At 40.9% G+C, this 21,774-nt stretch overlaps 1 protein-coding gene across 7 annotated transcripts in view; it reads right to left on the reverse strand.

Moving 5' to 3' along the window:
• PRKN (parkin RBR E3 ubiquitin protein ligase) overlaps positions 1-21,774 on the reverse strand; it is a 1,197,054-nt gene that overhangs the window by 1,122,143 nt on the left and 53,137 nt on the right. The gene's annotated exons all lie outside the window — the stretch shown is intronic.

A 21,774-nucleotide genomic window follows, 5' to 3' on the forward strand; every position in this document is an offset into this window, starting at 1 on the left:
TCTCTCTTACCTAAAACCCTTCCATCCTTTGATAGTGACCCTGATAGGCCTAGTTTCTCCAGGCACCCCAGACAGCACCAGTATCTCAGTCTGGTTCTCCACAACAATTACTGCCTCTCTTTTGAGAGGTTCCCTTTTAATCCTGCCAGAGTTCTTTTGTCCTTAAGTGTTTACAGCGTTTTTCCTGTCTTGATCCAACACAGTTTTTTAGCCTGGGTTGGAGAACAGGTAAAATAAGCAAAGTTAATAATTCTAACATTGTCCCTTAACAACTCTTAAATTTTTGCTGAGAAGTGGCTTATCTTGAGCCATTCTTTTCCTTCCTGGTTGTTCTTCCAGACAGACTCCTGTTGAGTTAAACCAATATAGTCAGACATAAAACACCTCAATAACCAGGTCAACACACGGTGTTCATAAATTATTACCGAGAAGGTCCAAATTCATCACAAAGGTATGCTATTTTAAAAGATATATTTTGTAGATAATACATAGAAATTATATTGCGTGAGGCTACTTAATGAGGTTAACTGAGAAACCAGTACCAGCTTTACATTTTTAGTCAAGACTCAGCCCAGCCTCCACTTCCCAAGCATTTTTGAAATTCTAATACTTAAACACACAAGTGTTAGAATTTATCTAATGCTTAGATAGGTGTAGGCAATCAACTTTTTTATATGTCAGTGCAGGTGTCCGTACCTATGAAATACAAGAACATGTATGTGCACACATAATTTTACACAGGTAAAGGGAGATTGAAAATATACCCCTAAAATAGGAAAATGAGTACATTTCATGATGGTGCTGTCCTAGATTGTGGAATCACAAATGTTCTGATTTTGCTCTACAGTACATGTTCATGTTTTTGCTAGTCTTGCTGAGTACTATGCTATTCTTTGACAACAATTTCTTAATTAAAGTGCACTTGAAAATGCATTTTTTAATTAGAACACATCAATACTTTGAAAAGGAGTTCTGACTGACAGCTTTCCATGAGTATTCTGGGAAATCACCTTGCTCTTTATCTAGCTTGATCAACCTTGTAAGAAGCTTTATTTGTTTACTGTCTTTAAACTAAAGGGTCCTGATTTTAATTCCATGGGCCAGATGCTGAGCTGATATAAACAGATGTAGCTTCATTAAAGGGAAGTGTTTTTCCAACTGCTCAATCCCAGCCCACCTAATTCAGATTCTTAAAGCCCCAGCTATAAATTTCTCATATTTTCTGCAGTTGTGGTGGTGCATACTTTTGAGGCACAGCTCTCTCTCTACTACATGTTTCCAGGTTTTTCTGCCTATAAGATTCTGCTCTCTGTAGTGGAGAGGATCACGTGACCTTACGTTTGCTTCACAACAGCCAATTCTGGACCTGCTCCAAGGCTCATTGTCGTCAATAAAAAGACTCCCATTTACTTCAGTGGACTTTGGATTGGGACCTATATCACAACCCCTAACAAAGTACTTATTCCTGATTCTGGTTTAGCTAATTTCAGTGCCATCCACTATTTCTGGGTAGGACTAGGTAGGTAAATTACGAGGTCCTTTCAACAATTTTTTTAAAAATATACAAATGCATTTTTAAAACAGAGTCTACATTTAAGTTACTGATTAATGATATCACATCAAATATTTTTGTGTATTTTTTTTAATTTTACAAACATTTGCAGTTCACCTTTAAATTACATAACCAAACTCTGTGAAAGCACAATTTTCTAGCTGTAAGAGCCATGCTTTCTCAGAAGCATATGAAAAACAGAACACACAGTATGTATGGATTGATATTAACTTCTCTCTCATTTATTCTGTATATATTACTGTGCTCGCAAGAACTGAAATTCTAACATGAAATGTTGCACTATATATTCTTGTTCTTAACATGTTAGTGAAAGGAGGTGTAGAGGTTAACAATATTCTCCTGAAATTAAAACAATCTGAATTGTTGCTCTCAGTTCACCTCCTGTCAGACCAAGCGCCCCCACCACAGGCACCACCACCAGTAATTGGTACACTATGGTAGTACTATAAGGAGCATTCTATCGTTGCAACTCGTGTGTGTAAACAAGGCCTAATTCTCAGTGCCAGCAGAGACAGTGAGGACTGAATGGGCATGAGCACTGAATTACCCTCTCACCCCAAGATGCAGTTCCTCTATAACAGTGTAGAAGTCCTTCATAGCCGCTGCGTGGAAGATTCCATTCCCCATGCTTATATTATAACTGTTCTATGGTTCAGTAGATTTCAGTCTAAGGCTCCATCAACTCACCTCTTTTCATGAGCAGTAAATTTACTTTAAAATTCTTAGAAGAAAAAAAGCTTCTGTGCTTATTTTTTCCTATTAAGGAGGTACACCTTGTATACAAAAATAAAATAAAGAAATAAATAGACTATGCCCCTGCTTCTTCCCTCACATATACCAGTTGTACAGCAGTGTGATTCAACTGACGTGAGTGGAGTTACTACTGATTTACACCACCGTGAGAATAGAATCAGAGCTAAAATTTGTAATTTTCACTTGGCTCATGTCAAACAGATCCAGGAGAGGCAGTTATGCACTTATGAGTTATGAGATCACTTTGGCAACACATGACCCCAGTCAACAAAGAAGGATTTATAGGGAGAAAACAAATCTTTTGTAGAGTGGTAATTTATTTTTGACAATATCCAGTGGATGTTACAACTTGAAGGACAACTTAAAATTTCGGAACAGATAGCAGCTGTATATATTTAAGTGTGCTTAGGCAAATCCCTCCATGTTTTCTTCCTTTTTCTTATATGTACACAAAACTCACTATATTCCCTTAAACACACATGGAAAGAGTTTACGTACCTACTGTTAAATATTGGGTGTAATGGCAGAAAATTAACTCCATGCAATAAAAAAAAAAAAGCAACATGTACACCGAAAACGTTTTAGTTGATATGTGAGTAAATAATAACTATTTGACAATTTTCTATCAAAAATAATATGCACAATATATTAATGCACAATCATATAAAAAGGGTCCATGCCTCTTATTCACAATCAGAAATAAATTTAATTATGTTAGCCCTCTGCAAACATTGAAATTACACATATTTTCATTAGTAAATTAGATAAAATGTATTCAGATATTTATACACTTGAATCATTTAATGAAGATCCTAAAAACAGTAAGATCCTAAATAGAGAGGGGAGAGAACGGACAAAAGTTTAAGCAGAAAGTCAAAGGAGAGAAGAGCTCACCAAACCTGTCCCCCACTCTTCACAATGTCTTCCCACAAAATATTGTAAACCTTGGACATCGTCTCCGGAGAAATATGGTGAAAGTGCAGAAGCTGGATGTTAGGCAGATCTTCTTGAGACAATTGCAGTACAATTGCAGGCACCTGCAACCTAAAGCCCCAGTCTGGCAAGAGAGGGCATGTGGGTCATTGCCCAGAAAGAGGTAATGGCTAGAGGCCTGAGAGGGAACTCCTTCAGAAGAGCACATAGGAGGCCAAAAGTGCAGTTACCCCAAAACGGTGACAGGAACTTTCTCCCACAATAGTATAGCTGTCCATGTGGGAGAGTTTTTTCTCAAGGGCTGGTCTGAGACTGTGGAATGAACTCCCATAGGGGAATGAACTCTCATAGGAGCTAAGGACCATCACAAACCTCACCACCTTCCACTCCAAGTAGAAAGCACACTTCTTCAACCTTACCCTTTCTAATTTAAACACATTAAAAAAATAAAAACCACCAAAACAAAACATTACACTGCAAGCACAAGTCTCCCCCAGGGAGAGAATGAGAGAAAGAGTTAACCACATGTGACAGTTGCTTGTCACATCACTTAATGCCCTACTGAAAAGTGCTCAGATACTGTGATGATGGGGATGGCATAAGAACCTCAAAAGACTATATTAGACTAGTTGTAATAGATTAGTGGAATGAGAGTGTATTAGAGGGAAGTAGAATTGCTTGGTCAAGAACACAGCAGAGCTGAAGAAAATGTAAACATATAATAGAAGAATATGGCAGTGCCACAGGACTTTCTTCACAACCATTCAGCAGAGTGAGAACAGGAGCAGAGGTGACAAAGACAAGCCTGGGGACTTGTGTAAAGTTCAAAGCAATGTGGAAGAGACTGTAGAGTTGAGGGTAGTAACTATGGAAGGAAAGTTGGGGTGGAGAGCAGCTGAAAAATCCAATAGGTTAAGGAACTAAGAATCACACAACGAGTAAATGACATGGAAAAAGAACATCAGGAAAAGCTAAAAAGATAAGATGGTGATTGGAAGGGAAAGTCTGAGATAGAGAGATCAGAGAGGGAACAGTTTATTGAGAAAACAAGGTCAAGAGACTGAATCTAGTGGGGAGTGGGAGAGAGAGTCGACCCTGAGTTGGAGATCAAAGAGAAAGTGAGGCCTAGTCTACACTACACGTGGTGGTCGATTTAAGCTATGCAATTTGAGTTACGTTAGTAGCGTAACTCAAGTCAACGTAGCTTAGATCTACTTACCGTGGCGTCCACACTACACTATGTCAACGGGAGATGCTCTCCTGCTGACACTGCTTCCACCTCTCGTGGTGGTGAAGTACAAAAATCGATGGGAGAGCACTCTCCCATTGATTGAGCGTGTCCTCACTATGGAGCTAAATCGGCGCTGCTGCAACCAACTCAGCAGCATCAATTCAATGGGTCTAGAGAAGACAAGCCCCAAGAGAGAGGAACTAGGAGGCAGAAGAGTCAGAATGGATGTTGAAATTGCCTAGGGTGACAGGACAATGAGGAAAGAGAAACAGGGACAGCCAAGCATCAAAGTCAGAGAGGAAAGTGAAAGCAGATCTGGGGAGAAGTTATATTCCCATCACCGAGAGGGACAGAGCAGAGAAGAAATGGACTGTGTGCAGCACAAAGGTGGAGAAAAGAATAGGAGGGAGGGAGGAGTGGAAAGATGAGGGGCTGGATGTGAATAAGAGAGGAAAGGAAGAGCCAGGGACTCCATAGGAGAAGGCTGCAGCAGTAGCACAGTTAGAAGACAGCCGGGTTTCTAAGAACCTTAAGATGAACTTTGAGAGTTTAAAAGACAGTGAACAGTAGTGAACTTATTGGAAGTAGGGCAGGAGCTCCCGAGGGAGAAGTAAAAGAGAAGCGTAAGAGCAAGAGATAGGAATAAGGTTAAGTGAGAACAAAGCCTCAGGAACAGGAAGGGAGACAGGACTGATAGGGAGAAACAGAGAGTGTGTATATGTGCTAGGGGCTGGGATTAGGACAGACAGCAGCAGTTAGGAGGAGGTTGAAAAGGGAAGGGCACATGTCAACTGAAGATATGTGTGAGTGGGAGAAAAGGAGGGAAAAGGAAGAGGAGAATATGAGCGTTCATCAGATCAGAAGAGGGAGGAGGAGACGAGCAGAGAGAAATGTATATGATGAAGGGGGAAAGGGAAGAAATAGCAGTGTTGAGAAAGAACAGTAAAAGGAGAAGAGTTAGGAAAGAATGGAGAGAAGAAGGACAAACAGCAGGGTAAGAAGGGTAAGTGTTGCTGTGCTGATGTCACACGTAAAGCAAAAATGAAACGTCATACTGGGTTGCTACGCTTGTGAAGGTCTCAGGTGGTGTGGAGTAGCAACTGGATGGAGCCTTAGCAACTTTGCTTTAAATCTTTCTCCTGTTGCTTTGGATGATTTTGGAGGAGAGTCCCAGGGGAAGATCCTGCTGGCAGCTGCAGGAATGTTATCATGTTTCTGTCCTGTAGCACAATCAATGAAAATCAATTGGTTGATAATTGCATTGCATCAAATTAAACTATGGGGGAGTAGATGGCTCAGGGGACTGGAAATAAGATGTGAAGCCTTTCAACTCTAGGTCGCTGCTACAAACACAGCCCAAGCCAATGATGACTGAAAGTCGTTACTGTGGTGTTAGTAAAGAGACTGATGCTAAGCTTTGCTATAACACATATTTACTGTATCACAACCTGTCATAAATATAAAGGGAAGGCTAACCACCTTTAAATCCTTCCTGGCCAGAGGAAAAAACCCTTTCACCTGTAAAGGGTTAAGAAGCTAGGATAACCTCGCTGGCACCTGACCAAAATGAACAATGAAGAGACAAGATACTTTCAAAGCTGGAGGAGGGGGAGAAACAAAGGCTCTCTCGGTATGTGTTGCTTTTGCCGGGATCAGAGCAGGAATGCAGGTCAGAACTCCTGTAAAGGGTTAATAAGCAATCTAATTAGATATGCGTTAGATTCTGTTTTGTTTAAATGGCTGATAAAATAAGTTGTGCTGAATGGAATGTATATTCCTGTTTTTGTGTCTTTTTGTAACTTAAGGTTTTGCCAAGAGGGATTCTTCATGTTTTGAATCTGATTACCCTGTAAGGTATTTACCATCCTGATTTTACAGAGGTGATTCTTTTACTTTTTCTTCCATTAAAATTCTTCTTTTAAGAACCTGATTGCTTTTCCATGGTTCTTAAGATCTAAGGGTTTGGGTCTGTGTTCACCTATGCAAACTGGTGAGGATTTTTATCAAGCCTTCCCCAGGAAAGGGGGTGTAGGGTTTGGGAGGATTTTGGGGGGAAAGACGTTTCCAAGTGGGCTCTTTCCCTGTTATATATTTGTTAGATGCTTGGTGGTGGCAGCAATAAAGTCCGGGGCAAAAGGTAAAATAGTTTGTACCTTGGGGAAGCTTTAACCTAAGCTGGTAAAAATAAGCTTGGGGGGGGGGGGGGGTTTCATACAGGTCCCCACATCTGTATCCTAGAGTTCAGAGTGGGGAAGGAACCTTGACACAACGTTAGACTCTTTCTGCTAGTCCCTGAACAATGGCTGGTGAAACTTCCAATTCGTGCCATGTGACTCTTACACTATTTAGGATTAAAAGCTATACTAACACTGTTTCTAAAATGCAGGCACACTCTGCATGACTTCACTGACCAAAAGGCTGGATCCTTCTCTGAAGCTTAGCTTCAGTGATCCAAAATGATTTAGTTTGGAACTAAGACTACGAAGTGCATGAGACAAACTTGCAAGATTGTAGTATTTTAATTTTAGACTAGGCTGGGAATACATGAAGAATGGTCTTGTTTCAGTATTTCCTTTTTTCAGTCCCTGCCAAAATGAGACAGAACAAAGATGCATAAAAATTAAAACTGAGTTAAACCAAACTCTAGAAACCTCAAAAAGAAAAGGAGTACTTGTGGCACCTTAGAGACTAACCAATTTATTTGAGCATAAGCTTTCGTGAGCTACAGCTCACTTCATCGGATGCATACTGTGGAAAGTGTAGAAGATCTTTTTATACACACAAAGCATGAAAAAATGGGTGTTTTCCTCGAAAATGTTCGTTTAGTATTTTCATTAGAATGTTGATTAGAATTTTCTGTTCTTATTTAATTCAACCATATCTTCCATGCTATTTGGTACTCTGTTGGCAGTTCAGTAGAATGAGCCCGCATTTGACACTGCACTATATACTTTCAGCTCTTCAAGCAATCCCTCCAGGGAAGGAACGATACATTCAGGGGGATGTTTTGTGGTATCTTTCACTGTTGCTGACCAAATTATATTTGTTATGTGCTTCAAGAAAGTAGTCAAGGCTTCAAGGCTGTCAAACCTGCACCTCTCAGGAGCACTAAAGTAAGTTCCTTAAAGAGATTTAAAATAAAACCCCAAAACCACACGATCTTCACAACACTCTGCTATCATGAAGTTGTCAAAAATATAAAGGGAAAGGTAACCACCTTTCTGTATACAGTGCTATAAAATCCCTCCTGGCCAGAGGCAACATTCTGTTACTTGTAAAGGGTTAAGAAGCTCAGCTAACCTGGCTGGCACCTGACCCAAAGGACCAATAAGGGAACAAGATACTTTCAAATCTTGGGGGGGGAAGGCTTTTTTTTGTGCTCTTTGTTTACGTGTTTGTTCTCTCTTGGGACTGAGAGAGGCCAGACAGAAATCCATCTTCTCCAACCCATCCTAATCGAAGTCTCCAATATTGCAACCAGTATAGGTAAGCCAGGCAAGGCAGATTAGTTTATCTTTTGTTTTATGTGAATTTTCCCTGTGTTAAGAAGGAGATTTATTCCTGTTTTCTGTAACTTTAAGGTTTTGCCCAGAGGGGGATCCTCTGTGTTTTGAATCTGAAAATCTTGTATTTTCCATCCTGATTTTACAGAGGTGATTCTTTTACCTTTTCTTTAATTAAAATTCTTCTTTTAAGAACATGACTGATTTTTCATTGTTCTTAAGATCCAACGGTTTGGGTCTGTGTTCACCTGTACAAATTGGTGAGGATTGTTATCAAACCTTCCCCAGGAAAGGGGGTGTAGGGCTTGGGGGGATATTTTGGGGAAAGATGTCTCCAAGTGGTCTCTTTCACTGTTCTTTGTTTAAAACACTTGATGGTGGCAGCATACTGTTCAAGGCCAAGGCAAAGTTTGTACCTTGGGGAAGTTTTTAACCTAAGCGGGTAAGGATAAGCTTAGGGGGTCTTTCATGCAGGCCGCCACAACTGTACCCTAGAGTTCAGAGTGGGGAAGGAACCCTGACAGAAGTCAATACTGATCTTGATTTGACTGACTGAGTTGTACAGAATTCTGTAACTGAATAATGTCATCAACAGACCAGGCCATCTGAAATATAAAAACTATCTACTAGGCTTTGAATGTGAAACCAAATCAAAATATGTATGATAAAAGGAACAGAAATCTCTACAGAAAATGATTATACTAGTTGCTTAGCAATGGAAGACATGAATAAAAATGCAATATTCATAGCATAAGAGGTGACAAGAATCTTTATGAAACCCATTCTTTTTCAAACATTTGAGGAGCAAGATACATCAAGAACAGTTCAGCATGAGAAACCTTTGAAGCACTCCTATGCTGGCTTTTACTCCTTTGCACTAGATAATATACTGGGAGACCAAGGAAAGGAAGCAGACATAAGGAAAATATGTTGCATAAAAATGGTATGCATTACCTGGGTGTGTTCACTGTTATAGATTAGAAGCTATTTTGCACTGTAACCCTTTTATGAATTAAAATGCTAAATATGATATTTGTTAAGCAGTTAGCTTGACTAAGAAAAGGTAAAAGGGTGACTTGATTACAGTGTATAAATATCTACATAGGGAACAAATACTTAATACTGGGCTCTTAAATCTAGCAGAGAAAGGTATAACATGATCCAATGGCTGGAAGTTGAAGGTAGACAAATTCAGACTGGGAAAAAGGTGTAAATTTTTTACTGTTTGAGTAATTAACCACTGGAATAATTTACAAAGGGTAGCGGTGAATACTCCAGCATTGGTATGTTTGAAATCAAGATCAGATATTTTGCTAAAAGATATTCTCTAGGAATTATTTTGGGGTGGTTCTAGGGCCTGTGTTATGCATAGGGTCAAGCCTATGTAATCACAATGGTCCCTTCTGGCCCTGGAATCTATGAATATAAGTATTAGTATTATTTTCTCATTAATGTGTGATTTGCTTGATAATGTATTTGGATAGTCATCTTTACAAGGAAAATATGCAAGCTCTCTTAAACATCATTTATCAATTTATGTGCAGAAAAAAGTAACTTACATGAGATGTTCCTTTATGCTGCTTCTTGAATGTAGCCCTTTAGGTTTCATTGTATTGGTAACTTGCACTGGGAGAAGCAGAGCTCCTCTGCATCATCCTGAGGTCTGTATGCAAGTGCAGTGTAATTACAGATGAATCATATAGTAGCAGATGAATCTTGTTAGCTCCAACCAGAATGTTAGAGGGGTTGGAATATCTCTTTGGGCACAGGTTACTAAGATCTGTAACAAAACGGTCTTTCAAGGAAAACCTAGGAATAGTCAAACTTGGAGGGAAATCTTAAGATGAGATTCATGTTTGGTTGTTTTTGAGTTATGAATAAAGTCAAATTCCAGGAAGAGGGTAAGTTTTGACTACATTCAAAGTATGCATGTTTATGTATATTCTTTTCAAAACAGGGTGGAACTACATCTATTTACACTATCCCTTAGACTTACAGTCATCAAGTTGATATTAAATTGAAACAAACAAAAGGAAAAGACTGTTTATCAGCTCGAGTACTCAAGGCCAAATTCTGTTCTCAGTTACAATGCTGCAAATCAGGAGTAGCTCAATGTGATAATATAACAAGAAACCAAACTTCTGAATTTGTCTACAGTGGCCTTGCTTTATCCAAAAAGACTCAGCCTATGTTTTGGAGGACATTTCAATATATTCACCTTCCCGAAGGAACCAAGTTGCTTCATTAATTTCTGAACTGTAGAAACTAGTATGGAAATACATTGTGTTAGTGTGCAACAAATCACCTCAGAGATTCAGGTGACTTGAACTTTAATTCTTCAGTTGGGATTTGGAAGTGTATATTACAAGTTCTCTTTCCTATTACATATTTTGTTTTATACAAACTCAATCAACTGATGTACTTATAGTTCATATGTGTAACCCATGCCACATACGATGATTATTTTAAATAGAATTCGTTGCATTCAGAATTTTAGTCAGTGCATGTTTTTGAACATGTGTGCACAGTGTGACATTACATTCCATATTCTTTATGGAAATATGCTTGTGATATGGATATGACATAACTGAGATATACTTTATGCAAGATGGCTCATGTACGATATCATTGGAAAGGTTATGATTTACTGAACGTGATTATCCAATTTGTATGCCTGCATCATTTCTGTATCTGAAATTAGGAATATTGACCAGAAAGCATACAGGGAATGGAAGATGGGAGGGATCAGCAAGGAAAGCTACCTTATTGAGGTCAGAACATGTAGGGATAAAGTGAGACGGGCTAAAAGTCAAGTAGAGTTGGACCTTGCAAAGGGAATTAAAACCAATAGTAAAAGGTTCTATAGCCATATAAATAAGAAGAAAACAAAGAAAGACAAAGTGGGACCGCTAAACACTAAGGATGGAGTGGAGGTTAAGGATAATCTAGGCATGGCCCAATATCTAAACAAATACTTTGCCTCAGTCTTTAATAAGGCTAATGAGGATCTTGGGGATAATGGTAGCATGACAAATGGGAATGAGGATATGGAGGGAGATATTACCATATCTAAGGTAGAAGCGAAACTCGAACAGCTTAATGGGACTAAATCGGGGGGCCCAGATAATCTTCATCCAAGAATATTAAAGGAATTGGCACATGAAATTGCAAGCCCATTAGCAAGAATTTTTAATGAATCTGTAAACTCAGGGGTGGTGCCGTATGATTGGAGAATTGCGAACATAGTTCCTATTTTTAAGAAAGGAAAAAAAAGTGATCCGGGTAACTATAGGCCTGTTAGTTTGACATCTGTAGTATGCAAGGTCTTGGAAAAAAATTTGAAGGAGAAAGTAGTTAAGGACATTGAGGTCAATGGTAAATGGGACAAAATACAACATGGTTTTACAAAAGGTAGATTGTGCCAAATCAACCTGATCTCCTTCTTTGAGAAAGTAACAGATTTTTTAGACAAAGGAAACGCAGAGGATTTCTAATTTACCTAAATTTCAGTAAGGCATTTGATACCGTACCATGTGGGGAATTATTAGTTAAATTGGAAAAGCTGGGGATCAATATGAAAATTGAAAGGTGGATACGGAATTGGTTAACAGGGAGACTACAGCAGGTCATACTGAAAGGTGAACTGTCAGGCTGGAGGGAGGTTACTAGTGGAGTTCCTCAGGGATCAGTTTTGGGACCAACCTTATTTAATCTTTTTATTACTGACCTCGGCACAAAAAGTGGGAGTGTACTAATAAAGTTTGCGGATGATACAAAGCTGGGAGGTATTGCCAATTTAGAGAAGGACCGGGATATCATACAGGAAGATCTGGATGACCTTGTAAACTGGAGTAATAGTAATAGGATGAAATTTAATAGTGAGAAGTGTAAGGTCATGCATTTAGGGATTAATAACAAGAATTTTAGTTATAAGCTGGGGATGCATCAATTAGAAGTAACGGAGGAGGAGAAAGACCTTGGAGTATTGGTTGATCACAGGATGACTATGAGCCGCCAATGTGATATGGCTGTGAAAAAAGCTAATGCGGTCTTGGGATGCATTAGGTGAGGTATTTCCAGTAGAGATAAGGAGGTTTTAGTACCATTATATAAGGCACTGGTGAGCCCTCACCTGGAATACTGTGTGCAGTTCTGGTATCCCATGTTTAAGAAGGATGAATTCAAACTGGAACAGGTACAGAGAAGGGCTGCTAGGATGATCTGAGGAATGGAAAACCTGTCTTATGACAGGAGACTCAAGGAGCTTGGCTTGTTTAGCCTAACCAAAAGAAGGTCGAGGGGAGATATGATTGCTCTCTATAAATATATCAGAGGGATAAATACTGGAGAGGGAGAGGAATTATTTAAGCTTAGTACCAATGTGGACACAAGAACAAATGGATATAAACTGATCATCGGGAAGTTTAGACTTGAAATTAGACGAAGATTTCTAACCATCAGAGGAGTGAAGTTTTGGAATAGCCTTCCAAGGGAAGCAGTGGGGGCAAATGACCTATCTGGCTTTAAGATTAAACTCGATAAGTTTATGGAGGAGATGGTATGATGGGATAACATGGTTTTGGCAATTAATTGATCTTAATTGATATTCATGGTAAATAGGCCCAATGGCCTGTGATGGGATGTTAGATGGGGTGGGATCTGAGTTACTACAGATAATTCTTTCCTGGGTATCTGGCTGGTGAATCTTGCCCATATGCTCACGGTTCAGCTGATCGCCATATTTGGGGACGGGAAGGAATTTTCCTCCAGGGCAGATTGGAAGAGGCCCTGGAGGTTTTTCGCCTTCCTCTGTAGCATGGGGCACGGGTCACTTGCTGGAGGATTCTCTGCTCCTTGAAGTCTTTAAACCATGATTTGAGGACTTCAGTAAGCTCAGACATAGGTGAGAGGTTTATCGCAGGAGTGGGTGGGTGAGATTCTGTGGTTTGCATTGTACAGGAGGTCAGATTAGATGATCATAATGGTCCCTTCTGACCTTAATATCTATGTATCTATATTCCAAATGTGCTACTTTAGGTGTCACCCACAACTAGCCCTTCAGGTACAACAATGAAAAAGCCAGACGGGGCTGATGGCCCATTAGCAAAGACAATGGACTGTGAAAGAGCTTAGTCTTCCTGTGGACACTCCAGACAGCCTATGAGTAATGGCTGCTACAACCCTGCAGAGACATGGGTCTGAGTCACCTGCTTCTGGACATTGCCCCCACTTGGAATGCCAGTGTTTTCCCACTGGAAGACAAAGGGTTCCTGCCATACACAAAAGCTAGATAAGGCAGGGGAGTGACATGATTGTGGTTCTCCTCTGCCTCCCCACCCAAAGAGACACTGGAAACACCTGAAAAGAACTAAACTGAGGGGAGAAGGGTTGAGCCCCGCCGGGAAGGGCATCCAGCTTGTGAGTAATAATACCTGAGGTCTCAAGCTGCAGGCCAGAGCAGCTGGTTTTCAAGACTCTCTGTAATCTGCCTGTGACAATATTTAGGGTGAGAAATTACTATTTGTAGCCAATTTGTTTAGTGAATCAAGCTTAGTTTGCGTGTTGTGTTTTATTTGCTTAGTAATCTGCTTTGTTCTATTTGCTATTCCTTTAACTACTTAAAATCTGCCTTTCATAGTTAATAAAATTTGTTTTGTTTATTATTAAACCCAGTTCATGCAATGTCTAACTGGGTGTGGGGGAGGCAAGGAGCTGTGCCTATCTCTCTTCACATTGAGGAAGAGGACAAATTTTTATGAGTTTGCGCTGTGGAGATTTTTCTATACAGTGCAAGACAGTATTATTTTGGACTTATCTCCCAAAAGAGGTGTGCACATAAATGCTAGGTGAATCCTCTCACACAGAACTGATTTCAGTCTGTGTCTGCAGCTGGGTGTGGCCTTTACTGTGTGTGTGTGTGTTCAGCAAAACAGGGAGAGGGAATCCAGGCTGGTGGAGCTGGAGAGGCTCAGTGAACCCCCATCCTAACCGTTAACCCCCAGCCCCAGGCCGGCCTGCCGACCCCAGCCCCAGCCGCGCTGGCCCACCAACCGCAGCCCCGCCAGCTGTCTGGAGCGACCCTGTGACAGAGAGCTAGGTATGAAACCCTGATTCAGCACTCTGTTCACATCAGCTCCAATCAGGCATAGCAGATTGGAGCTGATGAGGCAGACCTGTGCTTAATTTGTGGGGCACGGTAGAAAGACTAATTAAGCCATTAGCCAGAGCCCACAAATAGGCGCAGGATGGAAGTGAAAAGGGGGAACGCACAGTGAGAGGAAGAGAGAGATTGCTCTCCCCTTGCTTATAAAGGCAGTAGGTATGCTGTGAAGGTGGTGGGACTCAATTATAAACTAACTGCATAGGCAAGGAGTGGCCAACCTGCGGCTCCGGAGCCACATGCAGCTCTTCAGAAGTTAATATGTGGCTCCTTGTATAGGCACCGACTCTGGGGCTGGAGCTCCAGATGCCAACTTTCCAATGTACCGGGGGGTGCTCACTGCTCAACCCCTGGCTCTGCCACAGGCCCTGCACCCACTCCATCTGTTCCCACCCCCTCCTCTGAGCCTGCCATGCCCTCGCTCCTTCCCCCACCCCAAGCCTCCTGCACGCCACGAAACAGCGGATCTGGAGGTGCAGGGAGGGAGGGAGGGAGGGGGAGGTGCTGACTGGCGGGGCTGCCGGTGGGCAGAAGCCACTGGAAGTGGGGGGAGCTGATCGGGGGACTGCTGACATATTACTGTGGCTCTTTGGCAATGTACATTAGTAAATTCTGTCTCCTTCTCAGGTTCAGGTTGGCCACCCCTGGCATAGGGTGTTGAACCAGCACAAGGATCTCTGCGTGGTTTGTCGACTCAGACAGAAGCAGGACCAAGGAGGTCCTTTTATAGACCCCAGCCCTGGGCTGGCCAGCCGGAGCGACCCCAGCCCCTCTCTGTTTAATCGGTTAACCTCTCCCTTTAAAACAGTTAACTTTTTAAACAATATTTACATCCCTAATGGGGCCTGATTCTGCAAGTTGCTGAACACCCCAAAATTGCAATGAATTCTAATAAATAATAACAATAATACATAGATCTTATGTAGTGGTTCTCATCCACAGATCTCAAAGGTCTTTACAAAGGTGAGAAGTCCCATTAACCCAATTTTACAGATAGGAAAACTGAGGCAGAGAGGCGAAATCACTTGCCCAAAGACACAAAGCAGGCCAATGGCATAGCTGGAAATAGAATCCAGGCTCCTGAGTTCAATAATCTCTCCAATAGGTCACTGTGCCCCTCAAAAAAAATGAGGCAGCTCCATACATCACAGGAAGAGCTATGCACATTGTGAAATGGGGTTCCTAGTGGGCAGCTAGTTGAAAAGTAGATTCTACTACCAAGAGCTTGCCATTGTCAGAAATAATGGAATTACAGATCTGTATTATAGATTCATTACAGACAATCTTTAAATTACTACATGAAATAATAAACGTTGCATAACAAATTCTGAACTGGATACTTGAAGATGCAGTTACAGTGCTTAATAAGTATCAGCCTGATATTTGACTATGCTTGAAAGCTAAATACTTTACATTTATTTCCTCGTTTCAGAGTAGCAGCCGTGTTAGTCTGTATTCGCAAAAAGAAAAGGAGTACTTGTGGCACCTTACAGACTAACAAATTTATTTGAGCATAAGCTTTCGTGAGGTACAGCTCACTTCATCGGATGCATTCAGTGGAAAATACAGTGGGGAGATTTATATACATAGAGAACATGAAACAATGGGTGTTACCATACACACTGTAACGAGAGAGTGATCACTTAAGGTGAGCTATTACCTGCAGGAGAGCGGGGGGGGGGGAGAGGGGGGAAAGAAACCTTTTGTCGTGATAATGAAGATGGGCCATTTCCAGCAGTTGACAAGAACGTCTGAGGAACAGTGGGGGGTAGAGGGGGGGAATAAACATGGGGAAATAGTTTTACTTTGTGTAATGACCCATCCACTCCCAGTCTCTATTCAAGCCTAATTGTATCCAGTTTGCAAATTAATTCCAATTCAGCAGTCTCTCGTTGGAGTCTATTTTTAAAGTTTTTTGGTTGAAGAATTGCCACTTTTAGGTCTGTAATCGAGTGACCAAAGAGATTGAAGTGTTCTCCAACTGGTTTTTGAATGTTATAATTCTTGACGTCTGATTTGTGTCCATTTATTCTTTTACGTAGAGACTGTCCAGTTTGACCAATGTACATGGCAGAGGGGCATTGCTGGCACATGATGGCATATATCACATTGGTAGATGTGCAGGTGAATGAGCCTCTGATGGTGTGGCTGATGTGATTAGGCCCTATGATGGTGTCCCCTGAATAGATATGTGGACACAGTTGGCAACGGGCTTTGTTGCAAGGATAGGTTCCTGGGTTAGTGGTTGTGTTGTGTGTTGTGTGGTTGCTGGTGAGGATTTGCTTCAGGTTGGGGGGCTGTCTGCAAGCAAGGACTGGCCTGTCTCCCAAGATCTGTGAGAGTGATGGGTTGTCCTTCAGGATAGGTTGTAGATCCTTGATGATGCGTTGGAGAGGTTTTAGTTGGGGGCTGAAGGTGATGGCTAGTGGCATTCTGTTATTTTCTTTGTTGGGCCTGTCCTGTAGTAGGTTACTTCTAGGTACTCTTCTGGCTCTGTCAATCTGTTTCTTCACTTCCGCAGGTGGGTATTGTAGTTGTAAGAATGCTTGATAGATATCTTGTAGGTGTTTTTCTCTGTCTGAGCAGTTGGAGCAAATGCAGTTGTATCGTAGAGCTTGGCTGTAGACAATGGATCGTGTGGTGTGGTCTGGATGAAAGCTGGAGGCATGTAGGTAGGAATAGCGGTCAGTAGGTTTCCAGTATAGGGTGGTGTTTATGTGACCATCGCTTATTAGCACTGTAGAGTCCAGGAAGTGGCTCTCTTGTGTGGACTGGTCTGGGCTGAGGTTGATGGTGGGATGGAAATTGTTGAAATCATGGTGGAATTCCTCAAGGGCTTCTTTTCCATGGGTCCAGAGATGAAGATGTCATCAAGGTAGCGCAAGTAGAGTAGGGGCATTAGGGGATGAGAGCTGAGGAAGCGTTGTTCTAAGTCAGCCATAAAAATGTTGGCATACTGTGGGGCTATCCGGGTACCCATAGCAGTGCCGCTGATTTGAAGGTATACATTGTCCCCAAATGTGAAATAGTTATGGGTGAGGACAAAGTCACAAAGTTCAGCCACCAGGTTTGCCGTGACATTATCGGGGATACTGTTCCTGATGGCTTGTAGTCCACCTTTGTGTGGAATGTTGGTGTAGAGGGCTTCTACATCCATAATGGCCAGGATGGTGTTTTCAGGAAGATCACCGATGGATTGTAGTTTCCTATACGTTTTTTCTTTACCAGAGTAACTACTCCCATTTTTAGCAAATCTCAAAACAGTTTGTCATGATTTTTACACATACTTTTTTATTGGCATAACCCAGTGTGATCTTAGCTTGATTTATAATACAGATTTCATAGTGTGTTATTTTTCTACAGTAGCTCTGAAAAGCCACTTCCATTCAGATACATTGTAGAGAACAAAAAAGTTACACATAAAAAGTAATGTGCCACTATAATTTGAAAGTATTCATCTCATTCATGTTCCCCTGCCTACACTAAAAGATTTATAACACGTCTAAAACAGGAATTGATGAATTCATCAGTGTCTGGGACATTTTGATCATAATCAATAACATAATTTTACCCTTTAAATGGGATTTCAATTAAAGTGCATTTTTCAAAGTAATTTTACTTTTATCATGAAAATGGTTTCCTTGCAGACCAATAACATTAACCCATTTGTTGCCCAGGTGGAAGTGGTTTAAAGGATATACTTCACTACGTAGCTAAACAAAAACAACAAACATACTTAAAGGAAAGCATATAAAATTAATTGTGGTGTTTCACAGGTCAAATATAAAAGGTAAAATGTTCTTTAAGTAAATTTATGTGAACATAAAGTTTTATTACAATCACACTTTTTTCAGTAGTTTAAAAGGATCACAGCTCATAAAGAGATCTGCCTTCTCCCTGCAAGGAGGAATCCAGGGGCAGCAGCAGAATAGTAATAAAATAAGGAACATAGGCCACATTTAAGACCTGTATTTTGAGGCATAAGCACTGATGCTCCCAATCCAGAAGCCTCTACCAGTTCCTGGGGGTATGTGGGGCAGGAAACACCAGCAGTACATGCAAGGAACTTGCCGGTAAAAGCACTTCACTTCCCACCCTGCCAGCAGAACAGAACCAGCAGTTGGAGCATGGGCATGAGAGACATAGATTCATACATTCTGAGGCCTGAAGGGGCCATTGTGATCATCTAGTCTGACCTGTATAGCACACAGCATAAAACTTCCCCAGAATAATTCCTAGAGCAGATATTTTAGAAAAACTTGATTTAAAAATGGTCAGTGATGGAGAATCCACCATGACCCTTGGTAAACTGTTCCAATAGTTAATTAATTACTCTCACCATTAAATACGTACACCTTATTTACAGTCCGAATTTCTCTAGCTTCAACTTCCCGCCATTGAATCATTTTATATCTTTTTCTGTTTGACCGAAGAGGCAATTATTAAAAATTTGTTCTCCATGTAGGTACCTATAGATTGTAATCAAGTCACCCCTTAACCTTCTCTTTGTTAAGCTAAATACAGACACTCCCCGGGTTACGCAAGACCCGACTTACGCAAATTCACACTTACAGAAAAAGTTCCATAAGCCAGAAATAGGATTTTCGAGTTGCGGAAATTTTTGCGTCATGTACGGGTATACATTTCCTATTTTCGCAAAATTCGAGTTACACAAGGCTTTCCAGAATGGAACGATTGCGCAAGGCAGGGGCATCTGTACTGTAGATTGAGTTCCTTGAGTCTATCCCATAAGACGTGTTTTCTAATCCTTTAATCATTCTGTTCTCTGAACTCTCCCCAATTTACAACATCCTTCTTGAATTGTAGGCACCAGAATTGGACACGGTACTGCAGCAGTGCTTGAACCAGAGCCTAATACAGAGGTAAAATAACGTCTTTACTCCTACTGAAGATTCCCCTATTTATTCATCCAAATTTGCATTAGCTCTTTTGGCCAGTGTCATGCTGGGAACTCATGTTCAGGTGATTATCCAGCATGAACCCCAAATCTTTTTCTGTTTGGGCTCCTGCTCCCCACATCTAAACTGCACTGCCCTCTCAACTCCTGAGCCTTCTTCTCGCCCCCCCAGTGATATGTGGGGCAGGAGCTTCCAGCAGCACCTCTACAAGGCTGGCCTATAAGTGGTTCCCCTGGGTGGAGAAAATGGGACAGCAATAGAGTAACACCAGACAGACCATCACAAAGCTACCATCAGATGACATTGTGAGACACAAGAACTCATTTGGACTTTCACTTTGCAGAGAGTGATTCCTACTGGAAGGGTTTTAAGGAAAATTAGGTGCGAGAATATATGAGGTATTGCATTCCTTGGAATGTGCTGTGCTTTATTAATTTTACAAAGAAAATTTTGTTATTTTTTAAATGGCTTAAGCAAGGGCAATTAATTAAAGAAACAGAAAGATGTATGCATAAGAATCTGTAATGCAATGGGTGAATGGGCACACACAGACAAGACCTCCTTGTGGTCCAATGAACACAAAGTCCTTATTATTTCCAAGGGTCACTTATCACTGATTGAACTGGTTCAGGTACTGAAAGACTATCAGCCTCCCCCTGAGGCTGACAGAGATTGGCCTGGGGTAGCATGGTTTTATTGTGACTTGGTGTCACAGTTGGCCCTCTGGAGAGAGGAGGAATTAAAGAGAGAGGAGAAGTTGAAGAATCATTTTGCTATGGAAGGATGAAAGGGGATGATATAGGTGTCTGTCATTTCTGCCTGAGCTGAACCCACATCTGTGTCCAGAAGCCAGAGAATGTTTTCTTTTCTTAATCCTGGGAAATTAACTTTATCTTGATCAAACTGTGGCACGAAACACTGCCAAACAGTATCTTATTAATGGATAAGATGAGATCTAGATATGGAGGTTGAAATCTTGGTCCTGAAGTCAATGGAAAAGCTTTGGAGACATACCCATGCTAGCTCTCATTGAGCTGGCATGCTAAAAATAGACTAACTGTGGCAGTGAAAGGTGCAGAAAGGGCTAGCTGCACTGCACACATACCCATCCAAGACCCTAAGCAAATCCTCTGGTCGCTCCCACAAAGCTGCAACTACATTCTATTTTTAGCACACTAGCTGGATCAGAGATACTGCAAGTATGTCTCCTTGAACTGGGAATCACAGCCCCAGCTCCAAGTGCAGACATACCCTAAGTATTACCAAAACTCTAAAAGCCAGAGAAGTAAACTAATCAGCCAGAGGCCAATTGGAAAATAGATCCATTGATGTTCAGGGGCAAGCACTCCTACTATCTCAACTGCTTCTCAGAATTTTGCCAAGCATCAGTGAAGCAAAACTGCCAGTATTCTTGTCAGTTTCACTGCTAACAGATTTTTAAACAGGAACAATGAAACCTAGCAGTCTTGTTAATTTCACTTAGAAAAACTCTGAGCAACTGGAGCTTGTCTATGTACAGACTCTCAGGAAGATGATACTGCATCAGTTTACATTTGTTCACATTTGGAATTTAATCTTCACAGACTCGATCATCAAGGAAAATCTCCCCTCCCCAACTGGTGAGCAAGCAATCAGGTACAGATTTCAAGGCATGATTGATGAGATTAGGGTTAGTGATGCAGTGGCAAGCCAGGAAACATGTTACAAAGACCTTGAGAGGACTATGGGAGAGAAGTCTTCATTGCAGGATTCTGCAATTTCCCAATTAAAAATGTCTAGACGGCTCAAGGAGCCACTAAGCCACCAGGAAAGTCTGAGCAATTCTAACACATTACCCCAATTAAATTACACTGAATTTTTGTTTTTATGTCCATCTTGTTAAATGGAGTTCTTTAATTTAAGAGACCTACTGTTACGACGAGCCTGTATTACTACACAGATCCTTAGTTCTCTGATGCTGTGAGTTTAAATCCCAGCTGGGGGGGATTCAAATTTATAGTGGCATTCTAGTGAGTTTCTGAGTCTCAGTAAATCTGGCATGGGAGTCAGTACTCCTCAGAAAAGGATGACAGCAGATGTCCTCAAGGGGAGCTTGAAAACATGAGTCATCCTAGACTGCTGAACTAGGTGCACACTGTTGACTCTAGAAAAGAAACTGACAGGCAGAAGCCATGGATAATTGCAGACGTTCCATTTATATCTCTCCCAGCAGGTGTCACTATGAGGTAGCGTTGCTATAAAATCTTAAAAGGGTAGCAATCAGACAAGGAGGGGAAAAAAAGATAAAAGAAAAGTGGCATATATGCATAACAACAAGTAAATACAAAAGGATTGGATTTTTTCTCCAATTGGCAAAATATAAAATATACATTTACTATGCCAAATATGGATGATAACTGCAGAAATCAGCTTTCGGGGAAAAATAAGTTTTGTGGTAGATGGAAAATATTATTTGAATTCTAATATACCTAATTTTCTGCCTACAAATTGCTATATCTCTGGAAGATCCATCTTTAAGTGTTTAATGCAAACATTAAATGCTCCTTTTATGCTATGAATACAGCAGGCATGCAGCCACATACAGCATACTTCCATCATCTATTCATCAATTTCAAATTGTTACAAAACTACTGTTGAATTCTGTTCTTTTGGGGAGATGAAATATAATAAACACAGCACCCACAACCAAGTTTTCTTGTAAC

Source organism: Chelonia mydas, chromosome 3 (genome assembly GCF_015237465.2).
Source record: "Chelonia mydas isolate rCheMyd1 chromosome 3, rCheMyd1.pri.v2, whole genome shotgun sequence".
Taxonomy (NCBI): domain Eukaryota; kingdom Metazoa; phylum Chordata; order Testudines; family Cheloniidae; genus Chelonia; species Chelonia mydas.